The sequence below is a fragment of the Scylla paramamosain genome, chromosome 4, assembly GCF_035594125.1.
Source record: "Scylla paramamosain isolate STU-SP2022 chromosome 4, ASM3559412v1, whole genome shotgun sequence".
Lineage (NCBI taxonomy): Eukaryota > Metazoa > Arthropoda > Malacostraca > Decapoda > Portunidae > Scylla > Scylla paramamosain.
In genome coordinates this window covers 22,409,540-22,416,250 of record NC_087154.1, presented here as the reverse complement: position 1 = coordinate 22,416,250, position 6,711 = coordinate 22,409,540, and positions in this window count along the sequence as shown.

Genomic DNA, 6,711 nt, shown 5'->3' with positions numbered 1-6,711 from the left:
TTGTTGGGGTAGTACACTTGTACATACATGATTAAGGCGCCACATAGGCAGAGAGAGAGAGAGAGAGAGAGAGAGAGAGAGAGAGAGAGAGAGAGAGAGAGAGAGAGAGAGAGAGAGAGAGAGAGAGAGAGAGAGAGAGAGAGATACAAGCACGCAGGCAGATGGATAGGAAAAAAAGAAGGGGCCAACACTTAACAATAAAGTATGACCTACATTTAAAACAAGAACATTAAAGTTATCTTTGGACAAGAATCCAATAATATCTAAGAAAAAAAATATGGAGCAAATTACTGGCTCCAATACACAAAAAAGTCAAGAATGTTACATACACACACACACACACACACACACACACACACACACACACACACACACACACACACACACGAACTCACACTCTGTTTCTCACTGTTTCAATTCACGAAGCAAATTTCACGAAATCAACAAATTCCCGAGTCCTGTCCCTGAGAACCTTTCATTCCTAAGCGTCCTCCATTAATTAACCCTTTGACTGTTATTTGTCACATCTTTCCTCTGAGACATCCCTTCTCGTTCTACAGCCACCTCCAACCATTAAACTAGCTGGAAATTAGTAAACATACTCTTCCTTATCCCCTGTTTTCCTGTAGATGCTCATAAACATTCCATACGTTGATTCTAGTGTTGTGAATTGTTGCATAACGTACTGAAAGGATTTAAACACAAAAAAATAAATAAAATAGCAAAAAATAGGTATGTGACATCGAAATCATAACCTTTCACCACACATATGGAAGACACTGAGCAAAATAATACACATTCCAACTGAAACTGTACATGTGTGTGTGTGTGTGTGTGTGTGTGTGTGTGTGTGTGTGTGTGTGTGTGTGTGTGTGTGTGTGTGTCTCTAAGTATTTGGTAGAGAGGAGAATGTCCAACCCGTCGTGGCGGTGATCAATCTTGGGGCAAAAAGTGACCATAAATCGTGCGTTCATAAGGCTCAGGTGTCCAGTGTGAGTGAGGGGAGTTTGGGTCGTGGTGGCGGGCGGGGCGGTGCGTGGGCGGTCTGCCAGAGGGTCGTGTCGCCTCTCGCCCCGCCCTCACCTTACTTTATGGCCTGAACGAATGGGACTTTTTCTGCTGTCCGGGGTAACAAGCTGGTGTCTTATATGAACTCTCTCTCTCTCTCTCTCTCTCTCTCTCTCTCTCTCTCTCTCTCTCTCTCTCTCTCTCTCTCTCTCTCTCAACTTAGCATTTAACGAGTGCGTGCGATAGCGAGGCAGGTTAGTGATATCAACACAATGAGGAGGGTATTTCTTGCTTCCTGTTGCTGCGTCTTGGTGTGTGTGTGTGTGTGTGTGTGTGTGTGAGAGAGAGAGAGAGAGAGAGAGAGAGAGAGAGAGAGAGAGAGAGAGAGAGAGAGAGAGAGAGAGAGAGAGAGAGAGAGAGAGAACACGAAGAGACAAAGAGACGAATAAAATAACCAGAAAAAACAAAAAAACAAAGACAAAATAGTCAAACGGACAGGCGGAAACAGGAAGCGATACAGACAGACAGACAAACATGCAGACAGATAAAACGGTAATCCCATCATGCAATTCTTTTTTTTTCTTTTCTTTCTTTCTTGAATGTCCTGGATTAGCTTTGTGATATCCCTGCGCTGTGGATGAATAAATATCACACTTGAGTTTCAATTCACCCACATTATTATGATTCCCTTCAGTATTATTATTTTTTTTTTATAGCGTGTAATTACGATCACCGCAAGACCCGGACCTGCAACCCTCGTGTTTTTATGCAAGGAATATCAAGTTTTACACATTATTTCACTGTTTAATTCCTCCACTCTCCAGACTGTTTACTTATTTTCGTGCTCGCCTCTCACGCCGCCCGGAGACCTCGCCTCCTACCCTTCGTGTGACCCTGGCCGCCCGCGCATTTGGTCATTTCTCCCGCCTGGGCCTCTTCCACCTGTGCAGTGAGACTGTTAGGGATTAAGAGCATAAATCTACATAAGGATGAGTCACTGCAAGGGTAAGTTAGAAGGGTCACTTATTAAGAGGGGAAATATCTAGATGAGTACTTTAGATAGGAAATGTTACTGGAAGTGCAAAGCGTTTAAAGAGTAAGTCACTGTAGAAAGGCAAATAAGTGTCATCATGATCATCACCCTCATCATCGTCACTATCACCTCAGTCATTCAACGTTCACTGAATCTTGATTATTATTGCATTTATATACACGTAAATCACCAGAAAGAAAAATCCATGGAAGAATTAAATGGAAAGATAAATGTAGGAGTGAAATCATTACGGTGAACATTCAACAGGAACCAGTGAGAAGGACAGAGGCCAGCAGGCGGATCCTCCCGGTGACGATTGCCTGATTAACACACACAAGAAAAGAAAACAGGACACATTTGTCACACCAAATATCACCAGCAGATGGAGGCCAGTATTTTGAAACACTACGCCACACCTCCACTACATTCAGAAGACTCTATTTGAAGTTACACAGGTTTTTAAGCGTGTTTTTTTTTTTTATGATTCTAGTGACCGATTAACAACATTTCTACATTATTAACAAGAGAAACACTCCTGAGAACCAGACTAAATATCTCTGTGACCTTTGAAGAATAGGCGTGGTGAGAGTGTGCAGTGTTTCTGAATACCGGCCAGAGACAAGTGGGGTGAGGCTCCGGTTCCTGTTGTGCTGGCCTCCAAGGGGACACTTTTTCTCCCCTATTTCAAGTGAACCTGCAACATACACCCCTTCATCCCCCTGACACATTCTTCTCCTCCCCACCCGCCTCCCTACTCCGCCTCCTCTCCATTTCCCTGCTCTCTGCTCCCCGCTCCCACCCAGTCACCCTTGCACTCGCCCCACTCAGGTTTGGCTTTCAAAGGACAAATGTTTTTTTATCGCTCCCCGCGGCCTCGGAAAGGTGTGGCGTCTTGGTGTACCTCGTGTCGCTTGCTGTTCTTGGAAATGTAGTCACGCCCGCACACCCACACGCCCTCACACACCGACGCACCACTCCCATGCACACACACACACACACACACACACACACACACACACACACACACACACACACACACACACACACACACACACACTCGTCAGGTGAAGAAAAAAAAACAAATAAATATATGTGTATACTTTAGGATTATATGTGTATACTGTAGTTCTTGTGTAAAACAACTAGATAAATACAAAACACACACACACACACACACACACACACACACACACACACACACACACACACACACACACACACACACACACACACACACACACACGACACCACTACTTTTCCACCGCAGCATCGATAAGCCACCCAAACCCACCGTGTTGACTTATCACAACCAAGATTTGGGGTTAAATTGTGTGGACTTAATACCTTTGAGGACCTGAACATCACCCCTGCACACACACACACCTTTCACTCCACCCCACTCCCTCTCTCACCCCCGCAAAACACCTCCCACCCATCCCCCTCCTCACCCTCCCTGCCGCGCCCCACCCTGGCCTACACTGTCACTATTTATCAAGCAGCAGCGCCACAATGCTCCCCAGAAACCACTTACTATTATGTCCACCGTGATACTCGTACATTTTTCCCCACCACCACCATCGCCGCCGCCGTCGCCGCCGCCTCCGTCAGTAAATCATGGTTATATTTCTCCCTATTTACACAGTTGTCCTTTGTGAGAGTGGCGGAAGGATGAAGGGAGGGACAGAAAAGGGAGGAGGGTGGGTAGAGGGGAGGTGGGAATGGAAGGGAAGGAGGGAGGGAGGGAGTAAAAAGGCATGTGGGTGAAAAGAGGAATGAAGGAAGGAAAGGACTGAGTTCTTTGCTACTCAGGGATGGCTGTAGGCTGAATGATATTGGAATATATGATAAGAAAAAAAAAATACAGGATATGAAAACATGTAGAGAATATATAGTAGTGAAAATGGTCGTTTTATTATTATTATTACTATTATTATTATTATTATTATTATTATTATTATTATTATTATTATTATTATTATTATCATCATCATCATCATCACCATCATCATCATAATAGCCAACATCATTACATCATTCATATCCCCGTAAGCTCAATAGGTAGTGTACTCTTTACAACTGACATTCATTGCCAACCTTATTTTTTCTCTGCCAACATACTCAAGGTTACGTCTGATGCTTTATTGATTAAGAATAAGAGTAACCCAGAATGGAATGTGCACCGATTTCCTTTTTTGAAAACTGTTGTGGGGGACTTGTGGCGGCCCGGATGTAGGCTGGTGCGGAACACGAGCTCACTGTGTCGAGGTGAAGGGTGTCGTGTTGCTGGCCGGAGTCTCACTTGGGTTTTGTAATGAAGCGCCTTGACTAAATCTCTGAGCAGCGCCTCGACTTACTGTGGGGAATTAGACTCATGAACTTTCTTTTGTGTGGTTCTCTTTTCTCGGTAGTTATTGAATTAAACTTCTAACCGATCTAGCAAGTAAATACATCAACACGACCCTTCATATAAGTAACAAACATTCATTTTTTAATCACATTTGTTATTCTTTTTTCATGATAGTCACATTTACCTGCCACAAATATGCTTTCGGACCCCAACCCGCCCCGCCTCATCCCTCCCCGTCCCGCCCTGTCCCTCCCTTCGCTGTCCTGTCCCACCTTCCTTCATCCCGCCCCATCACAGCCTTCCCCCGTCCCTGCCCTGCCCTGTCTAAGCCCGCCCCGTCCCCGCTATCCTATCCTGTCCCACTCCACTGCACCTTGATCTGTCCCATCACACCGCACCCTGCCCCACCCCATGACACTCCGCCCCGTCATACCTCGCTCCGTCACACCACACCCTGCCCCACCCCGCTAACACCTCACCGACCTCCGTTCCTTGCCTTGCCTTGAGCCTTGTCTCCTCAGTCCACAGCTCCATGTTCTTTCGTGCCTTCCAAGACATGAACCTCCTTTTCAGTCTTCCATTGTCACTCATCTTTCCTCCTCCCGCCTTCCACAAGACTGTTTCTCTTCACCTTCATCTTGTCGCTCTTTAAAAGTTCTTTATTCACTTTTTTTTTTCCTGTGCCCAGTGTGGGTCGCTTCCTGTCTGCCTCCCATTTTTCTTTATCCTTCTTTTGAGCGCATGAGGGGCAGCTTCCGGCCAGCCAGGGATGATAAAAAAGGCAGGGAGAGGAGAGTGTTTCGGGTGACGGTCTGAAGGCGACACCCAGGAAGATGCCACTGTGTCTTGTGGGCCATTGAGAGAGAGAGAGAGAGAGAGAGAGAGAGAGAGAGAGAGAGAGAGAGAGAGAGAGAGAGAGAGAGAGAATACATTCTTCGTTCTTTCCTCTCTGCGTTCTTTCATTGGTATCAAGCGTTCATTCGTATTTGTCTTTTGTGCTCTCTCTCTCTCTCTCTCTCTCTCTCTCTCTCTCTCTCTCTCTCTCTCTCTCTCTCTCACACACACACACACACACACACACACACACACACGAGATAAAACAAGGAAAATAAGAATAAAAATATATAGATGATAAAGTATGACAATGACGAATTATGCAAAATAGAAAAGTAAGAAAAAACTGGATGACAAGAGGAGTAAGAGAGACAAACGGTCAGGAGTGGAAGAGGAGGGACGGAGATGGAATGATACAAGTGCTTCTGCCTTTGCTCTTTCATGACATCAACACCTGTGGTCTCGACTGCCTTTTATTTTCTTACGCCGACGCAAAATAGAAGTGTCTCTCTCCTCCATACACACACTATTGAATGAACCAGTAATGTAAAAAGGCCCATTTTCGAATCCAAACAGAATTTATTGGTATTGTTTTAGAGATAATGCAACTTTTTTTTTCCCCTCTTACATGCGCAAAAGAAGGGGGAAAAAAACATGCATCTACTATTTCTCCCAGCTTTCTCAGTCCCACAGGTGTTTGTCAGATATAATTCTTTTCTCTGCCCCGGCGGATGATCGCTTTGCGCCCATAGTGATTGGTGTTCTCATGAATGTTTGTTTCTCGAAATGTATAAATATTACATATGTGTCAAGAGAGGTATGAAATATGTCTGTGTGTGGCGGAGGAGGGAAGGGTGTATGTGTGTGCTTGTGTCCGTGTTATGTTATATTTCGCAATGTTTGTACCTCGCTTTTTGGTATATTCCTTATGTATCTCTTTCACGTTGCATCTGTTTACACATAATGCTACACTGTGTCCCATGTGTACCTTCCCCTGTGTTCACCCACCCCTGGAAACTGGAGAGCGTCACGAGGGTCCCTGCTTTTGTCCTCGGTCATCGGGAGTAACTCTGGCTCATGGGAAACAGTCGTGCTCGTGAGGCGTCTAAAGTTTCGTGTTCTTTTCTGAGCGAGTTGTGTCTCGATCTCTAAGTGACGAGGAATTTTGTGTAACATGATCAGGAATTTCGTGCATGAGTTATCACTGAGATGATCAGCTGGGAGGAGGAATGGGAAGGAGGAAGAGGGAAGAGAGGGGGGGACGGAGGAGTAAAAAGGAAATAAGAGAGAGGGAGGGAAGGAAGGAGGGAGGGAGACAAGGAGACAACTCTCAGGAATGTCTCAGTCCATTAGCAGAAGTAAACTGTCCCCTTATCCGAGCCATCAGGTCAGGGTAACCAAGGCGCGGCCCTCCTCCCGTCACCTCCTGCACCACACACCCGCCACATCTCATCGCCACATCTCACCACCACACCTCACCATCACACCC